This window comes from Conger conger, chromosome 12 (assembly GCF_963514075.1).
Source record: "Conger conger chromosome 12, fConCon1.1, whole genome shotgun sequence".
In the NCBI taxonomy this organism is placed as follows: domain Eukaryota; kingdom Metazoa; phylum Chordata; class Actinopteri; order Anguilliformes; family Congridae; genus Conger; species Conger conger.
The window spans coordinates 1782151-1799850 of NC_083771.1; the positions used below are offsets into that span (position 1 = coordinate 1782151).

The window sequence follows — 17700 nt, forward strand, 5'->3', positions numbered from 1 at the left end:
TAAAAATCCCTCCCTCTTTAAACAAAATACCTAAACCATCAGCAAACACATTCCCAACACTCCAAACAGAAATCCCTAAATTCCACTCTTTAACTAAAGATATTACCTCCTTCCCTCCCGCCAAATGGCACTCTTGTAAAAAACAAACAGAAAAGGGCACAGAACGTAAAGAATAAAAAAGAGCTTGCCTCTTACCCCGGTCTTTAAGTCCCCTTGTGTTCAATGAAATAAAAATTTTGTCTGCCATGACCAAACCAAAATTGCAACACAGGCCTCACTCACTGCAGGCCCAAACTTTGGGCAAAAGCCTCAGTCCCCTTTACCAATGTGGCGTCATCGGGAGTATCCATGAGCTCCCCCTCCTCAGCCCAGTCCAGAGACTTGCCCTTCTTCTTGGCGGCCTTCCTAGCCCCCACCCCGGCCTTCTCCACCACCTGCTTCCTCTTGGCCCCACGTATCTCCACCTCTTCCTCCATACTGCACACAGAGCCCTCACTGTCCTCGTCGGCAGTGAGTATGTCCTCCAGGTCAGTGTCCTGCACCACACTGACCTCCCTGGAGGTACCTGCCACCCCCGACCCAGACGGCTCGCTCTGCTCCGTATCGCCTCCCAGCTCCCGCTGCCCCTCCTCAGGCTTCTCCTCCACTACAGGCCCTGTTGCTGGTTCCGGCTCAGCTCCCCCGGCCTCCTTTTCCTTCTGCGTCTCCGCCGCTGGCTGCACCTCCACCCTCTCGGCCTCCTGCTGCTCCTGCGCTGGTGGCCCTGGCCTCGGCTCGGCTCTCTCAGAACCACCTGCTGCCTCGGCGTAGGTACGACGCCTCTCCGGACAGGTGCGCATGAAATGCTCCTTCGACCCGCAGAGATTACACACCTTTGGGTCCTGGCATTCGACCGCCATGTGCCCCCTCCTCCCGCAATTGTGGCACACGACCGTCTCGCACTCCTGGTCGGTGTGCCCCACCTCCATACACCTCCTACAGAACGGGGGCTGCCTGGAGTACATGAGGTGCCCCCTTACCCCATCTATGTTGCACAGGGCCGGCGGATGGAAATACCCCTCATACCCGTGCTCATCCTCCTTCAGAAGCACCTCATACACTCGCTGCCCGTTCCAGAAGCCGTAGGAGTCCCTGCGCAGCCTTGGTCCTGCCACCACCCTGGAATACCGCTCAAGGAACCTCGTCACGTTCTCGTCAGGAAGGTTCATGTCATACATGTTTATGACGATGACCCTGTGGTTCCTCCGCTCTAGAGACTCTATCTCGAAGGGGCCCAGATCTTCCATAGCCTTGCATCGACACAGGAACTCTTGGAACAACCAGGGTGTTCGGAAGGCGAGGTCAAAATACTCCTCCCGTCCATTTCGCTGAATGCCCAGCACCTCCTTCTCAGTCAGAGAAAATTTCCCCAACACAAAGCTCTTGATGAACACCTCTCTCTGGGGCATAGCTCCAGCACTCCCCGTCCACTTTGCTCGCACAGTATTCCGCACCACTCTCCAAACTCCAGCCATCTTCAAAATTATCTCTGCTTTGCTCAGAATCTTGATCTTAGCCAAAAGGCCGAGAAGCGATAACCACAAACTGGCCCCTGCCGACGGCGCCCTCCCGGTGGCCCCGGACCGCGCTCGGGGGAAGACGCCACCTGGCCCAGGAGCCGGCCCCCCTCCCCGCCTTCCCAAGAACCCTGCGCACGCACTGACTGGCCGGTCGGCGAGCTACCGTAACGACCGGACTCAGCTGGCTCCTCCCACCAAGATCCACTGTCCTCCACTGGCAGGCACAGCCGCCAAAAACACTCGACACATACCGAGTACACTGTTACTTACTGAATAGCTGCTCTCTAGGCAGCGACCAAAGCTATTTAGCGAGCGGGGCATCGATCGCACGCGGCAAGCAGGCGATAAGCCAGAAACGAGCAAGTCGGCTCGGCTCATCGGCGACTCGCAAGCAACCCGCATACCTGTCGCACATTGCCGTCTGTCCTTAAACCGTTCGAAGTTGCCCCGTCCCGTGGACGGAGCATCCAAAAATAGCACAAACTCAGGTGCGTTCCTCTCCACGGAAATCTTTAGTAAAAGGCGAAAGATTTGTGCGTGCTGAAGAGAAACCCGAGCGAAATGTGACCTTTCAGCGCACCAGGCGCCTCCGGCCCCCTTCCCAGCCACTCCCACTGACCCGGGGTTGCCACTGCCGCCAGCCGGCCGGACAGACAATCCGAGAGGGAAGGTGGGAAAAGCGAGACAGCGCAATGACAACAAACAGTTACGTCCCGCACAGAAAACTACATCATTTTGCTAAAAAACAGAGGCAAGCACACTTACAACAAGGGCACATATTCACCCTATTTACAACACAATTTACATATATACAAAATAAACAAACAAACAAACAAACAAAAAGGGGGAAGAACAGGGCAACAAAACACAACCTTTTTTTGCACAAAACTTGGAGAGGCGCACCGTTCCCGAACGCACTGCAATAACGGGTCGATGCTTGAAGCGGACGGAGCAAGCTCCTTCTCCGACTCCCTGTGCCAAAAATCCGTTTAATATATAGTCCCCTGATAGGGGACGTATCAGATATTAAACTGATAAGAACAGATTTTTTTTGTTTAAGAAACTTTTATTTTACAAATTACATTTTACATTTTATTTACATTACATACACATAACCCCCACTGTATACCCACCCCTTACCTTTTCCACAGACAACTCCTATATATTCATTATTTACACTTTTATTTACACTATTTACACATTTGCCTCTTAGAGGCTCAAGGCGGCCCTCACCTTTTCCCATTTCTTTTCTCCCCTTTTTTTTCCCCCTACGTGGGCGCACACCCTCATCTCCACCTCCACTCTTCTCTCCCACCCCTTAAAACACTGCACCCCCGTCGTGCCATCTGAGGGATTCAGTACCTTCCTGTTCCTACTGTCCCACAGGGCCAGCTTCCCCCAGCTCACCAGGAGGCTGAAAACCTCCCTCTCCTCCGCCTTCATGCTCCCCACCCCGGCAGCCCTCATGACCCCCTCCTTGTCCACTGCTGTGGCCCATACCGGGAGAAACACCCCCCTGTTTGCCCTACCCCAGAACACTCTTGCGAAAGGGCATTCCCATAGGGCGTGCCCTCCCGTCTCCTCCCTCCCACAGCCCCTAGGGCACAAAGGGCTCCTGGCAGTGCCCGCCCTGTGCATCCTCTCCCTCACCGGTAGTCTTCCCAGACCGCCCAACCAATTCAGGTCTCCTGCCCGGTTTGGGAGCCACCTGGCCGTCAGCCACCTCCATTGCCCTCCGCACCTTTCCACCTCCCTCTCTGCCTCCCTCGTCCTCCTGCCCAGGATCGCTTTATAGAGGGCCCTATGGTCCCGCAGCCCCTGCGCCATGATGATCTCTCTGTGAGCCCTTAAAAAGAGAACTGCCCTTGCGTAACACCACGGGGTATCCTCCGCCCTCGGCCCCCTGTTGTCCCACCCCACCAGTTCTCTCATTGCTGTCCCCACCCACATCTTCATGAGGTGCCGGCACTTGTGGCCCTCATCCGCCACCAGGGTATCAAAAATGCCCTTTAAAGCTAGCACCTCTAGCTTTAAGCCCACATCCACGAGGCCTCTTCCCCCTTTCTCCACTGGCAAAAATAAAACCTCCCGTTTTACCGGCTCTAACCGCCCTCCCCACAAGAAATTAAAAATCAACCGGTTCATTTTCACCTTGCACACCGCCGGCATCGGAAAAACCCTCCCTAAATAAATCAATTGCGGCAAAAAATCCGCCTTCACCACTAATACCTTACCTGTCAATGTTAATGCCCTCGCCCTCCACAAACCCACCCTCTTCCTTACCTTTTCCAGGCACTGTTCCCAGTTCAGCCTGTCTGCCCTCTCCCTGCTGAACCGGATCCCCAGCACCTTCATCCCGTCCTCACACACTGCGAGGCCATGCTGCTCCCCCCTCCTCCCTCTCCATCCCTCGGTCACCATCACTGCCGACTTGCTGTTGTTCACCTTGGACCCCGACCCCCGACAGTACTGGCCCACCAGGCCCATGACCCTCTCGATGTCCCTTTCCGAGGAGACCACCACAGTCGTGTCGTCCGCATATTGCAGCAGCTTCAAAGTCTCTCCCCCGCTGCCTGGGATCTGCAGGCCCCTAAAAGCCCTGTCCTGCCTCATCAGCTCTGCCAAGGGCTCTATGAAGCAGACATAGAGTAGTGGGGACAGAGGGCACCCCTGTCTCACCCCTCTTCCCTGCGACACCGCCGCGCTCAGAGCCCCGTTCACTTTCACCCGGCTGAAGGCCCCGCTATAGAGGGTCTTCACCCAGGAAATGAACCTCACTCCGAACCCCATCTTGCCCAGAACCTGCACCAGGAAGGCGTGATCGACCCGGTCGAACGCCTTCTGCTGGTCCAGGCTGATCACCCCTACCCCCACCTTCCTGCTTCTCGCCCAGCTCAGCACATCCCTGAGCAAGATTAAATTCTGGGTCCCCATCCTTCCTGGGACCGCACAGGTTTGATCTGGTCCCAGCACTTCCCCCAGAACCCCCTTGGCCCTGTTGGCCAGCACCTTCCCCAGCACCTTGTAGTCGGTGCAGAGGAGTGTGACTGGCCGCCAGTTCCCCAGATCTGTCCTCTCACCCTTCTTGAACAGCAGGTGTATAACCCCCTCCCTCATTGATAGGGGCATTTTCCCCACTTCTCCCACCCGGTTGAAAACTTCCACCAGGTCCTCCGCCATTATACCCCAGAAGTGGGTATATAGCTCCCTGGTGATCCCGTCCCTCCCTGGCGTCTTCCCCGCTTTTAGGGAGAACAAGGCCTCCCTTACCTCTTCCTTGCCTATCTTCTTCCCCAGAGCTTCCTGTCTTCCCTCCCTTACCTTCCTCCAGAGCTTCCCTACCAGCCTGTCCCCCTCCTCTGTGTCCCTCTCCTCCCTCCCAAACAGCCCTGAGTAAAAAAGCGCCGCGGCGTCCAGTTTTTCCTCCTGCTTCCTTACCTCCCCCTGGCCTGTCCTTATCGCCTCTATCCATCCGTCGCTCTGGCGTTCCCTCACGACTTTAAAAAAGAAAGGGGTTACCCTCTCATCCTTCTCCCTCCTCTCCACCCTTGCCAGGAAGGCGAAACGCCTTGCTCTCCCGATGTAATGAGTTTTTATCTTTTCTTTTAAGCCCTTTACCTCCTCTGCGTTCACCCTCCCTCCCCTGTTTGCCACCCCCACCCAGTATTGTAGTTCGCTCCGTAGTGCCCACACTCTCTCTCTCTCTTCCCTCCTCTTCGCTATCCCATAGGCCTCACAGAACTCCCTTACCCTTTGTTTTACCACCTCCCACCACTCCAAGATACATGGAAATTGGGCCTTGAAAGCCTTCCAACCAAAATAAAACTCCTTGAACTGCTCTACAAAAACTGCATCCTCCAGGAGTTCTGCATTAAAGCTCCAAATCCTGCTTCTTTTCCGCTCCCCTCCCTCTAATACACACTTTATTGCACAATGGTCGGACGCCCAGCTTGGTAGCAGCACAAAACTTTTCAACTTAAACGCCTTTGAAACAAAAAAATAATCCAGCCTCCTCCTACAGCCCCTGGAGTTCGCCCATGTAAACCCCTCCCCCTGTCGGCCATTTTCCCCAAAACAATCAAACAAAGAAAACCTAACTAAAATCTCTTTTTCTAAATAACTAACAGAAAAATCCCTCCTTCCTCCCACTATCCCTTCATCCACAGCCACATTAAAGTCCCCTCCCAAAATCATACCTCTATTCGTCGCCAACAAAACCGGCAACAACTTAAAAAAAGCCAAACGCTCTGAAATATTGCACGGGGCATGTACATTTATGAGCCGTAATTTTTCCCCCCCCCACAAAACATCCACACACAGGAGCCTTCCTGGAACTATGGTCAGGAACTCCTCGACCACTACCCCCCTTCCCCTAAACAAAATCCCCAAGCCGTCTGCGTGGACATTGCCCACCGACCAAACTGAAGGCCCTAAACCCCAATCCTTCCTAAACATGGCCACATCCTTCCCCCCTCCCAAATGGCATTCTTGAAGGAACAGTACATCAAACGGCACCTCTTTTAGCGATAAAAACAGTGCAACCCTTTTGTCCCGTTCCTTTATGCCCCTGGCATTTAGAGACATGAAAGTCCTCTCCATTACTAAAACTGTATTAAAAGACTTATTGGCTTCCGGCCTACCTCCGTCCAAAAATCTTCTCCATGGCCCCCCTCGGATCCGTTAGCGGTGGAGCCTCCAAGCTCCCCATCTCCTTCTCCACCTCCTCGGCCCAGTCCTTGGGCCTAGCCACGGCTTTGGTAGGGGCCTTGGCCTTAGCCTGCCTCCCCCCCGGTGGAGCTCCAGCCATCTCAGGCCTCTCCTTCCTCTTCTCTCCCCTCAGCCTGATGACGGCATCCTCCTCCATGGACAGCTCCATGTCGGAGTCGTCGCTGCCTTCATCCACCGTCTCCCCCCCCTCCCTGCTGCCGAGCTCCAGGTCGGTGTCCGGGATCGGGCCTTCCTCCATGTTAGGCCCGGCTGAGCCCGGCCTAGGCCCTCTCTGCTCCCCCTTCCTGCTCTCTGCCTCGCTCTGCTCTGCTGGGCCTGGTGTAGGCCCCTCAGCCTCCACTGGGCCTGGTGTAGGCCCCTCAGCCTCTGCTGGGCCTTGTGTAGGCCCCTCCACCGTCGCTGGGCCTAGTGTAGGCCTCTCTGCCTCCTTTGGGCCTGGTATAAGCCCCTCAGCCTCTGCCGGGCCCGGTGTAGGCCTCCCTGCCCCTGCCAGGCCTGGTGTAGGCCTCTCAGCCCTTGCTGGGCCTGATGTAGGCCTCTCCGCCTCCTTTGGGCCTGGTGTAGGCCCGTCAGCCTTTGTTGGGCCTGGTGTAGGCCTCTCAGCCCCCGCTGGCCCTGGTGTAGGCGCTGCTCTCTCCCTGGCTGCGTCGGCGTAGGTGCGGCGGCGCTCAGGGCATGCCCTCATGAAGTGGTCTCTGGAGCCGCAGGTGTTGCAGGTGCGTGGCTCCTTGCACTCCGCCGCCATGTGCCCTTGCTGTCTACAGTTATAACATACCACCGACCGGCACCCCGCGTCGACATGGCCCACCTCCATGCACCGTCGACAGAAGGGAGGCTGCCTGGAGTACATAACGTGGCCCTTTACTCCCTCGACCATGCAGAGGGCTGGAGGATGGAGGTAGCCCTCGTAGCCATGGTCACTCTCCCGGAGCAGGACCTCGTACACCCTCTGGCCGTTCCAGAATCCATAGGCGTCCCTCCGGTATCTGGGTCCAGCCACCACCCTGGCGTACCGCTCCAGGTACCTCCCGACAGCCTCGTCCGGCACGTTCATATCAAATAAATTGATCACTACCACCCTGTGGTTCCTCCTCTCCATGGACTCGAGTCGGAACGGCCCCAGGTCTTCCATCTTACTCCGCTCCATAAAGGCTTTGAACGCATCCGGTCCCCTAAAGGCGATGTCCACGAATTCCTCCCTTCCGTTCCGTTGAATGCCCAAGATTTCCTTCTCCGTCAGCAAGAACTTCTCCACCACAAAAGCCTTCACAAACTCCTCCCTCTGTGGCATGCTCCCTGGGACTCCTGCCCACTTCACCCTCACCGTATTCCTTACAGCTCTCCAGTTGTTTGTTGCCATATTTACTGTGTTCGCTTCTCCCTACCACAAACCACTTGATCTTAGCCAAAAGGCCGAGAAGCGATAACCACAAACTGGCCCCTGCCGACGGCGCCCTCCCGGTGGCCCCGGACCGCGCTCGGGGGAAGACGCCACCTGGCCCAGGAGCCGGCCCCCCTCCCCGCCTTCCCAAGAACCCTGCGCACGCACTGACTGGCCGGTCGGCGAGCTACCGTAACGACCGGACTCAGCTGGCTCCTCCCACCAAGATCCACTGTCCTCCACTGGCAGGCACAGCCGCCAAAAACACTCGACACATACCGAGTACACTGTTACTTACTGAATAGCTGCTCTCTAGGCAGCGACCAAAGCTATTTAGCGAGCGGGGCATCGATCGCACGCGGCAAGCAGGCGATAAGCCAGAAACGAGCAAGTCGGCTCGGCTCATCGGCGACTCGCAAGCAACCCGCATACCTGTCGCACATTGCCGTCTGTCCTTAAACCGTTCGAAGTTGCCCCGTCCCGTGGACGGAGCATCCAAAAATAGCACAAACTCAGGTGCGTTCCTCTCCACGGAAATCTTTAGTAAAAGGTTGTTTTATTGGTTTTTATAATTTCTCTGAACAATTTAAAATCTTTTTTCTTTTTTTAAAACACACTCAATAACACAAAACAAATCATTTAGAACAAACACTTAAACCAAAGGGAACAAAGACATCAAAATGAATGAAAAACAAATTTTAAGAAAAAGTGATTCAAAAACAAAATAGTCACAAAACACAAAATCAATATGTAATTCAAAGAGAACAAAGGTGAATTAAAACACCAAGAAAAAGGAAAGTCCATTTCGCTCAGGTTTGCTGTCCCGAGAGGCTTCTGTGTCCCTTGGGGGGGGGGTGGGCTAGATGATGAATTCTTTCCAGTGGTCCACCCCCCACTTCTCTCTCGCCAGGTTCTTGTTTGTGTGCATGTCCACCAGAATGCCGTCCTGGAGGAGGTTTTGAATCCTCCTCCGGAGAGTGACCAGGTCTACAGCTGTTTTCTGGTAGACCTTGATGTTCCTCGTCTCCCACAGGACCTGCTTCACGGTATTGATGATCCTCCACTGACGCTGGAGCACGGTGGACTTGCATCCCCCCGGCGGACCGTAGAGGATGCCCTCAGCCATCAGGGAGGACCTCGGCAGGAACCTGCTTAGGGAGACAGAGGAACAAACAAGGCCCCAGACCCGCCTGGCCACGGAGCACTCCCAGAACAGATGGTGGATGTGTTCTGAGTCAGTGCATCCGTGGGGGCAGCGCTCGGTCAGGGCTAAGTGCCGGCGGTACATAAACGTTCGTGTGGGGAGACACCTATGGGCTGTCATCCAGGCAATGTCTTTTTGTTTGTTTGTAAGACATTTGTGTGTTACATTTGCCCAGATGACTTGCGGGTCCAGGTCTGGCCCCCCCCTCGGGAGCGTTACAATTTCTCCAGATCTTAAATGAGCCATAATCATTTTATAGCTCCACGAGGTTAGGCCAGCCCTGGGCAGACCCGTCCTGTAGGCAAAGTCCTTCAGGGCTCGATAAACATAGGGGGGGTCCCAGCTATAGGGTATGGTGAGGTCCAGCACACCCAAGCCCATTGCTCTGAGGAAGGGGGTGGCATAGTACCTGGCAAAGGTACCAGAGGCCTTACCCACCTTCCCTGCATTCTGGACAAGGGTGGCCAGACCCTGCACCATGATGATGTTCACAATGTCTGGGACCCCCCGCCCCCCATTCCGCTCCTCTTTGAGGAGGGTGACGCGTTTAAGTTTTTCCATGGTGCTCCCCCAGACAAAGCGGAAAGCCATCCGGGTAATTAGCTTCCCGGTGGCTTTGTCTGGGGGAAACACCCTCCCCACATAGAGCAGAATGGGTAGGACAATTGCCTTCAGGACGAGGATCTTACCCGCCATGGTCAAGGGCCGTGCACTCCAGCTCCTGATTTTATTTTGGACGTGGCGGAGGGCTTCCTCCCAGCTGGTTCTCCCTCCTCCGTCAGCCTGGAAGGTCACCCCCAGGAGCTTGATGGTATTCCTACGCCCAGGGAAGGAAACGGTCAGCTCCTCACTCCAATGTGGAGACAGAAACAGTTCACTCTTGTCCCTGTTGACCAGGGCGCCAGTGGCCACACAGAAGTCGTCCAACACCTTGGTGGCACAAGCGATAGAACGACTGTCTGTGGCGACGATGGCAATGTCGTCCATGTACGCCATCACCTTTAGCCGTTCCCCCCCCGCTCCAGGGAGTGGATAGCCCACCACCCCTGGATTGGCCCTAATGGCCTGGAGGAACGGTTCCAGGTAGATGACGTACAGGAGAGATGCTAGAGGGCACCCCTGCCTGACGCCAGACCTGACATCGAACGGGGCAGAGGGCTGTCGATTGACAACCACTCTGCCCGTTATGTCTGTCAGACAGATCTTTGTCCAGCGCAGGAGGGGGCCAGGAATGTTCATTTTCTCCAGCACTCTCTCCAAGCACACGTGACTCACCCGGTCAAATGCCTTCTCTTGATCGAGACTGAGAAGGCACAAGGGGGACCTCCGCTCCCCGGAGTGGATGATTAGATCCCTCGCGAGGAGCAGGTTGTCATTTATGGACCTCCCCTGCACGCTGCAGGTCTGGTCCGGTCCGATCACCGATGTTATCAGGCCTTGGAACCTCCCCATCAGCGCCTTCGCCATGATCTTATAATCGACTGAGAGGAGGTTGATCGGCCGCCAGTTGCGGAGGTCCTTCAGGTCCCCCTTCTTTGGGACAAGAGCTACTGAGCTCTGTCTCAGTGAGGCGCCTAACCGCCCCTCCCTGTACGCAGCCCTGAACACTTCCGCCACGTCCCCCTTCAGGAGATCCCAGTGAGCCTGGTAAAACTCAGCTGGGATTCCGTCAGGGCCCGGAGCTTTGTGTGTATTCAGGGAGTGCACGGCCCTGGTGAGCTCCTCAGTGCTCAACTCCGCCTCCATCTGCTCATCTCCCAGGCGTCTGTCCAGGCAGCCCAGGAAGGTGTCCATGAGAGCCCCGTCTGAGGGCCTCTCGCTGTAAAGGCCCTCGTAGAACTCCCTGGCCACCTCCCGGGCCTCCGCCTCTTCAGACACCACCACACCTCTGCTGTTATAGAGAGACAAGATGTTATTCGTCTTGGTTCGTGCCCTGCGGAAGAAGAACCGCGTGCACTTCTCATCCTCCTGGAGGCCCTGGAGTTTGGAGCGGAAGGTCTGTTTCTTCCGCTCTTCCCGGTAGAGGGTGGTGAGGCTCTGCCGAGCTTGTGCAATTTCGCTGCTGACATCCAGGCCTCGGGACTGGAGGAGGCTTAGTCTTTGGAGGGCAGCATTGTGGCGTTCAAAAACTGCCCTCCCTTCCTTCGCCTTCCTCCGTCCGACTGCCCGGAAGTAGCCCCGCACTCGCTCCTTCACCATCTCCCACCACTCCACCGGGGAGTCAAAGAGATGTTTCAGACTCACCCACTCCAGGTATCTTCTCGAGAAGGAGAGACGCACCTGGGGGTCTTGGAGATGGCTGATATTCATCCGCCAGAGCCCCTTACCCACGGTTATAGGTTTCTCCCAGACCAGGGACACGGTTACCATGTGGTGGTCCGAGAAGTGCACCGCCTTGGTGGAATAGCTGTGCACCCTCAGGCCTGGGGAGAGCAGAAACATGTCAATTCTGGATGAGGAGGAGCCAGAGGAACTCACAAAAGTGTGTTGGGGAGGAGAGGCGCCCCCGGCGTCGCAGAGGGAGAAATCCTCGATGAGGGACCGCAGCAGGGTGCCGGAGCGATCCGGCCTTGGTTTGCTGCGGTCCTCATCTCTTAAAACACAGTTGAAATCTCCCCCTACGACGACGGGCATCGTGCAGTGTAACAGTGGTGGTAGTTTAGTGAATAGGGAGACTCTCTCGGCCACGCTGGTGGGACCGTACACGTTGATGACCCTGAGTGGGGAACCCCCGACCTCGAGATCGGTGACGAGGATTCGCCCACTCTCCACAATGCTGTGTGCTGTTATTTTAGCATAGGGATTTTTCATCAACGTGCCGACCCCATCAGCTCTGGCGATGTTTGAGCCAGACCAGAGAGAGTCTCCCATTCTCCATTCCTCCCCCAGAACGCCATCCCACTCCCGAAACGGAATACCACATTCCTGGAGTAGGACGACGTCTGAGGGGATCTGTGATAGAATGGAGAAAACGGTGGTGCGTTTGTCGGGGTGTCTGATACTTCGGGTGTTAAGTGTGGTGAGTGTAAAGTTGTGTGCCATAATATTTATTGTTTTTGTGTGTCTGGTGATCCAGTATGGCTGTTAGCCATATTCTGACAGATTTGATTAATTGTATTGAAAATTGTATCCGGGTTATTGTGGCGCCTACTCACCCCCTGACCATGTTCTCCCATGGGTCTCCCCTCCTGACTGCCTGGGAGGTTCCGTCCTGGAGAGGTGGGGGTGGTTGTTTTTGCCCCAGGCCTCCCCCCAGGGCCTAGGAGGGCCTGGGAGGAGGGGGATGTTGTCGCCTCCCTTTGAGAGTCCGGACCGGGGGCTGGCTGGTCCCTGATGGAATGGGGGTGAAGTGTGCCGATGTTTTGTAGGTTTTCCTTGTGATGTACTGATTTTGGTGGATGGGTGGGAGGTTTGGGAAGAGTATTAGGCCTGGCGAAAGATTTGGGACTGTGTACCGGTTTTTTATTAGATTGTACTGTTTGTCTTTTGGCGTTGATCGGTTGGCGTGTTATTGCTGGGTTTGGAGGCTGGCTGGGTGTATTTTGCGGTTTGGCTGTTGTGGGTGATCGAATTCTTTTCCCTTTTCGTTTAGGTTTTTGCCACGGAGTGATGGAATTTGTGTCCGATTCTGCAGATGAGGAGTCTGACCCCTCCACCACAATGGGGGTGTCAGAGTCAGGCTCCTCTTTAACTGTGGTGACAGTGGGTTGGGTAACAGGGGGTGCTGTTGAGGTGGGGGTTGCCGGTGTTGTGCTGCAGGGAAGGATTGGTAGTGTTTGTGTTGTGGGGGTTAGGCTGTCAGGCTGGGGCAAAGGGGGGGTGGGTGCTCTAGTGCGTGGTGTGGGGGTAGGGTGGGGTGGGGGAGGGGGGGCAGTCATTGACGGTGGTGGGGGCGCGGTGCTCCGGGCCCTGTTCGCGTACGAGAGGGGGCAATCCCGGAAGAGATGCCCCCTCACCCCGCAAAGATTACAGGGCCTCGGGTCACGGCACGCCCTGGTCTCGTGCTCGCCGCCACACGACTTGCACTTGACCACTGTGCAGGCTGCGGCCAAGTGACCTAACTCGCCGCAGTTCCTGCACAGCTTGGGCATGCCGTAATAAAACACCACGCCCCGGTGTCTCCCCAGCGTGATGGTGCTGGGGATGTGACATACCCCCCCCACTGCAGAGGGGTCAGGCTTGAGCTGGACCAGCCATTTCCTGGCCCCGGTCCAGACTCCATCCTCATCCAGGACCCTCCTGGCTTCAGATTTAACTTGGCCATACCTGCCCAACCACGTACTCACATCGTGGTCCTGTACAGTTTCATTAAAAAACTGCACAGTGACCACTTTGCTTTCCGTGTCGGACAGGGGCTCAACTTGAAAGTTGTTAAGGGGAGACCTGTCCTTCCCCTCTCTATAGAGGTTCCAGAACCTCTCCAGGACATTAGCGTTTTTAAAGCTAATTTCAAAAATATCAGCATTACCTGGAACCTTCACCAGGCAGTTCAGGTCGCCTGGCACGAAGCCCATGGCTCGCTGAAGCACTGCCCGGCTAAACTCCAGGCGGGTCATACCTGTCACTCTCCTCTGGCTGTTGGCTGTTGGGGCAGCAGCATTGGTTCCCCCCCTAGTGGACGCTGGCTCGGTGGCGCCCTCCACAGCTGCGCCATTCACCCCTTGCTCCACCAGGGGGCCTACCCTGTCGCTGCTGCCCCCCTCTCCGCTGTTCAGGAGGGTTAGCCGGACGGCATTGTGGCGCCGCACACCTGGCTGAGCCGCCGTCGCCATTCCTGCTGGGGGCCGGAGTCCAGCTGTGGGCAGAGAAACGAGAATCGCCTGAGGTTGATGGCCTGTCCCAGGGGGACCGAACATGCAAGGGGGGCCGATGGTTCAGCTCCCCTGCCGCTAGTGAACCTCCCTTCCGGTGGGGGGGCGCCAAGCGTTGGTCCGGTACACAGCAAGCAGGTCCGGATCCAAAGGGCGCCGCCGTCTTCTGGGGGGAGGTCCACGGATCCCCCTTTCTGCCTGCTCCGCACGCCTCGTCCTCCGGAGGGGTTCCGCTGGATCTGCTGCAGGGCCTGAAAAACCAGAGGCAGAGAGAGCAACCGGCGAAGGCCCAGCAAGGCTGGTACAGGCCCGGAGAGCAGCCCTTCCGGGCGTTCTCTCCGGGCAGCTCTTGTACTCGCCTCTGGCTTCCGGCAGAAAAGCGTTCTGCAGCAGTGGAGCTCGTCCTCCGGATGGCGGGAGTCTTCTGGCAGGGTGGCCTCCAGGCGAGTCTCTGCCTCCGCTGGCTGGCTCTCGAGGATCCTCGTCGCCGCCTCAGTCCAGGAAAGGATGGTGGAGTCCCGGGCTTCCTGGCTGGCTCTCTGGATCCTCGAGGCTCCTCCGGGTCCGGCTCCCTCTGGTGGCAGGCTCTGGCAACGGCAGCTCCCTCCGCAGTTCCTGGATCAGCTCCCTCGCTCCTTCTCTCCAGCCACCTGGTTGGTTCCTCCCAACAGGCCCTGGGGTACCTGGAGGTCAGAGAGGGCCGCGGTCAAGCCACTGGTACTCTCTCCTCGCTCCAGGTACAGCTGTTCCGGGGGTGGTCCGTGAACTGCGAGCCCGCACCAGCCGCGGTCAAGCCACGTACTGGGAACGGAACTCGCAGTCCGTCAGGTTAGGAGGAAAAACCAGGTGGAAAAAAGAGAGGGGCGAAGGAGCCAAGAAAGGGAGGAAAAAGGAGAGAAAGAAGGGACACAAGCTCTGAGAAGCCTCTCGAGAACAGCCGAAAACCCCTTGTCTACCACTAGCAAGCCAGTGGTAGGCAACAGGTTAATTCGTGCTGAAGAGAAACCCGAGCGAACTGGCCCCTGCCGACGGCGCCCTCCCGGTGGCCCCGGACCGCGCTCGGGGGAAGACGCCACCTGGCCCAGGAGCCGGCCCCCCTCCCCGCCTTCCCAAGAACCCTGCGCACGCACTGACTGGCCGGTCGGCGAGCTACCGTAACGACCGGACTCAGCTGGCTCCTCCCACCAAGATCCACTGTCCTCCACTGGCAGGCACAGCCGCCAAAAACACTCGACACATACCGAGTACACTGTTACTTACTGAATAGCTGCTCTCTAGGCAGCGACCAAAGCTATTTAGCGAGCGGGGCATCGATCGCACGCGGCAAGCAGGCGATAAGCCAGAAACGAGCAAGTCGGCTCGGCTCATCGGCGACTCGCAAGCAACCCGCATACCTGTCGCACATTGCCGTCTGTCCTTAAACCGTTCGAAGTTGCCCCGTCCCGTGGACGGAGCATCCAAAAATAGCACAAACTCAGGTGCGTTCCTCTCCACGGAAATCTTTAGTAAAAGGCGAAAGATTTGTGCGTGCTGAAGAGAAACCCGAGCGAAATGTGACCTTTCAGCGCACCAGGCGCCTCCGGCCCCCTTCCCAGCCACTCCCACTGACCCGGGGTTGCCACTGCCGCCAGCCGGCCGGACAGACAATCCGAGAGGGAAGGTGGGAAAAGCGAGACAGCGCAATGACAACAAACAGTTACGTCCCGCACAGAAAACTACATCATTTTGCTAAAAAACAGAGGCAAGCACACTTACAACAAGGGCACATATTCACCCTATTTACAACACAATTTACATATATACAAAATAAACAAACAAACAAACAAACAAAAAGGGGGAAGAACAGGGCAACAAAACACAACCTTTTTTTGCACAAAACTTGGAGAGGCGCACCGTTCCCGAACGCACTGCAATAACGGGTCGATGCTTGAAGCGGACGGAGCAAGCTCCTTCTCCGACTCCCTGTGCCAAAAATCCGTTTAATATATAGTCCCCTGATAGGGGACGTATCAGATATTAAACTGATAAGAACAGATACTACACTTGATCTTAGCCAAAAGGCCGAGAAGCGATAACCACAAACTGGCCCCTGCCGACGGCGCCCTCCCGGTGGCCCCGGACCGCGCTCGGGGGAAGACGCCACCTGGCCCAGGAGCCGGCCCCCCTCCCCGCCTTCCCAAGAACCCTGCGCACGCACTGACTGGCCGGTCGGCGAGCTACCGTAACGACCGGACTCAGCTGGCTCCTCCCACCAAGATCCACTGTCCTCCACTGGCAGGCACAGCCGCCAAAAACACTCGACACATACCGAGTACACTGTTACTTACTGAATAGCTGCTCTCTAGGCAGCGACCAAAGCTATTTAGCGAGCGGGGCATCGATCGCACGCGGCAAGCAGGCGATAAGCCAGAAACGAGCAAGTCGGCTCGGCTCATCGGCGACTCGCAAGCAACCCGCATACCTGTCGCACATTGCCGTCTGTCCTTAAACCGTTCGAAGTTGCCCCGTCCCGTGGACGGAGCATCCAAAAATAGCACAAACTCAGGTGCGTTCCTCTCCACGGAAATCTTTAGTAAAAGGCGAAAGATTTGTGCGTGCTGAAGAGAAACCCGAGCGAAATGTGACCTTTCAGCGCACCAGGCGCCTCCGGCCCCCTTCCCAGCCACTCCCACTGACCCGGGGTTGCCACTGCCGCCAGCCGGCCGGACAGACAATCCGAGAGGGAAGGTGGGAAAAGCGAGACAGCGCAATGACAACAAACAGTTACGTCCCGCACAGAAAACTACATCATTTTGCTAAAAAACAGAGGCAAGCACACTTACAACAAGGGCACATATTCACCCTATTTACAACACAATTTACATATATACAAAATAAACAAACAAACAAACAAACAAAAAGGGGGAAGAACAGGGCAACAAAACACAACCTTTTTTTGCACAAAACTTGGAGAGGCGCACCGTTCCCGAACGCACTGCAATAACGGGTCGATGCTTGAAGCGGACGGAGCAAGCTCCTTCTCCGACTCCCTGTGCCAAAAATCCGTTTAATATATAGTCCCCTGATAGGGGACGTATCAGATATTAAACTGATAAGAACAGATTTGTATTTAAATTAATTTATTGGTCCACACCAACCTCATTACATTTTCATACAAACAATAAACAAACAAATTCCAAACCACATCCTCTTAACAACTGTAAACTCAAAACCCCACCCTCCCCTGAAGTCCCAAAGTCCCAACACATTCCCACTGTATCAACACATTTCAAACCAAACAAAAACAGAACCGAAACAACCATACAACCCCCCACCCCACCCCCTCCCACCCCCCACTTACCCTAATTACAAAACCCCAAACAAACAACTCCAACAACAAAAACAATACAAATACAAAAACAACAAGAAGAACCCCACCCTCCACCCTCCCCCCTCCCCCCTCCCCACCCCACCCCACCCCACCCCACAAACCCCGAACCCAACCACCCCAATCACATACATTCTATTTACATGCTTACATATTCCCAGGACCCCCCTCCCAGAGGAAGAGCCTTTCCAGGCCTCCCCAGTACTTCCGCACCCATTCCCACCCGTGCACCACCCCATCCCCCCTTATTCTCTCCGCTACCCTCCCAGAGAACCTATGGAAGAGCTGGCTGGGAGTCAGGACCCTCAGCCTCATCCCCACTGCTGCCATCCTGTCCTCCCACAGCACCCACTTGCCATACCCTACCACCTCCCACACTACACCCTCAGCCACGGCTCCCACTGCCGCCAGCCCCCGCCTGTACAGAACTCTCTCTCTGCTCAGGGTGAAGGCCGGCCCTATCCCCCTGAGGAGGCCCTGCACCAACCCCCAGTACACCCTTGCAAACTGGCACTCCCATAGGGCGTGCGCCACCGACTCCACCAGCCCACAGCCCCTTGGACAGAGTGGGCTGGCACTGCACCCATGGCGATGCAGCACCTCCCGCACCGACAGCCTGCCCATCGCGCACAGCCAGTGGAGGTCCCGCA

The 17700-nt window shown here is 56.2% G+C and overlaps 4 non-coding genes and 2 pseudogenes across 4 annotated transcripts; all 6 read right to left on the bottom strand.

Moving 5' to 3' along the window:
• Nucleotides 1–2007: 2007 nt before the first annotated feature.
• On the bottom strand, nucleotides 2008–2119 carry LOC133106598 (U5 spliceosomal RNA). The gene has a single exon (XR_009704560.1). It is a non-coding gene; the product is annotated as a U5 spliceosomal RNA (small nuclear RNA).
• A 332-nt stretch (nucleotides 2120–2451) lies between these two features.
• LOC133106391 (U2 spliceosomal RNA) lies at nucleotides 2452–2629 on the bottom strand (annotated as a pseudogene).
• A 12492-nt stretch (nucleotides 2630–15121) lies between these two features.
• On the bottom strand, nucleotides 15122–15233 carry LOC133106599 (U5 spliceosomal RNA). The gene has a single exon (XR_009704561.1). It is a non-coding gene; the product is annotated as a U5 spliceosomal RNA (small nuclear RNA).
• Nucleotides 15234–15565: 332 nt separating this feature from the next.
• On the bottom strand, nucleotides 15566–15756 carry LOC133106358 (U2 spliceosomal RNA). The gene has a single exon (XR_009704476.1). It is a non-coding gene; the product is annotated as a U2 spliceosomal RNA (small nuclear RNA).
• Nucleotides 15757–16188: 432 nt separating this feature from the next.
• Nucleotides 16189–16300, bottom strand: LOC133106601 (U5 spliceosomal RNA). The gene has a single exon (XR_009704562.1). It is a non-coding gene; the product is annotated as a U5 spliceosomal RNA (small nuclear RNA).
• A 332-nt stretch (nucleotides 16301–16632) lies between these two features.
• Nucleotides 16633–16806, bottom strand: LOC133106409 (U2 spliceosomal RNA; annotated as a pseudogene).
• Between the last annotated feature and the right edge of the window lie 894 nt (nucleotides 16807–17700).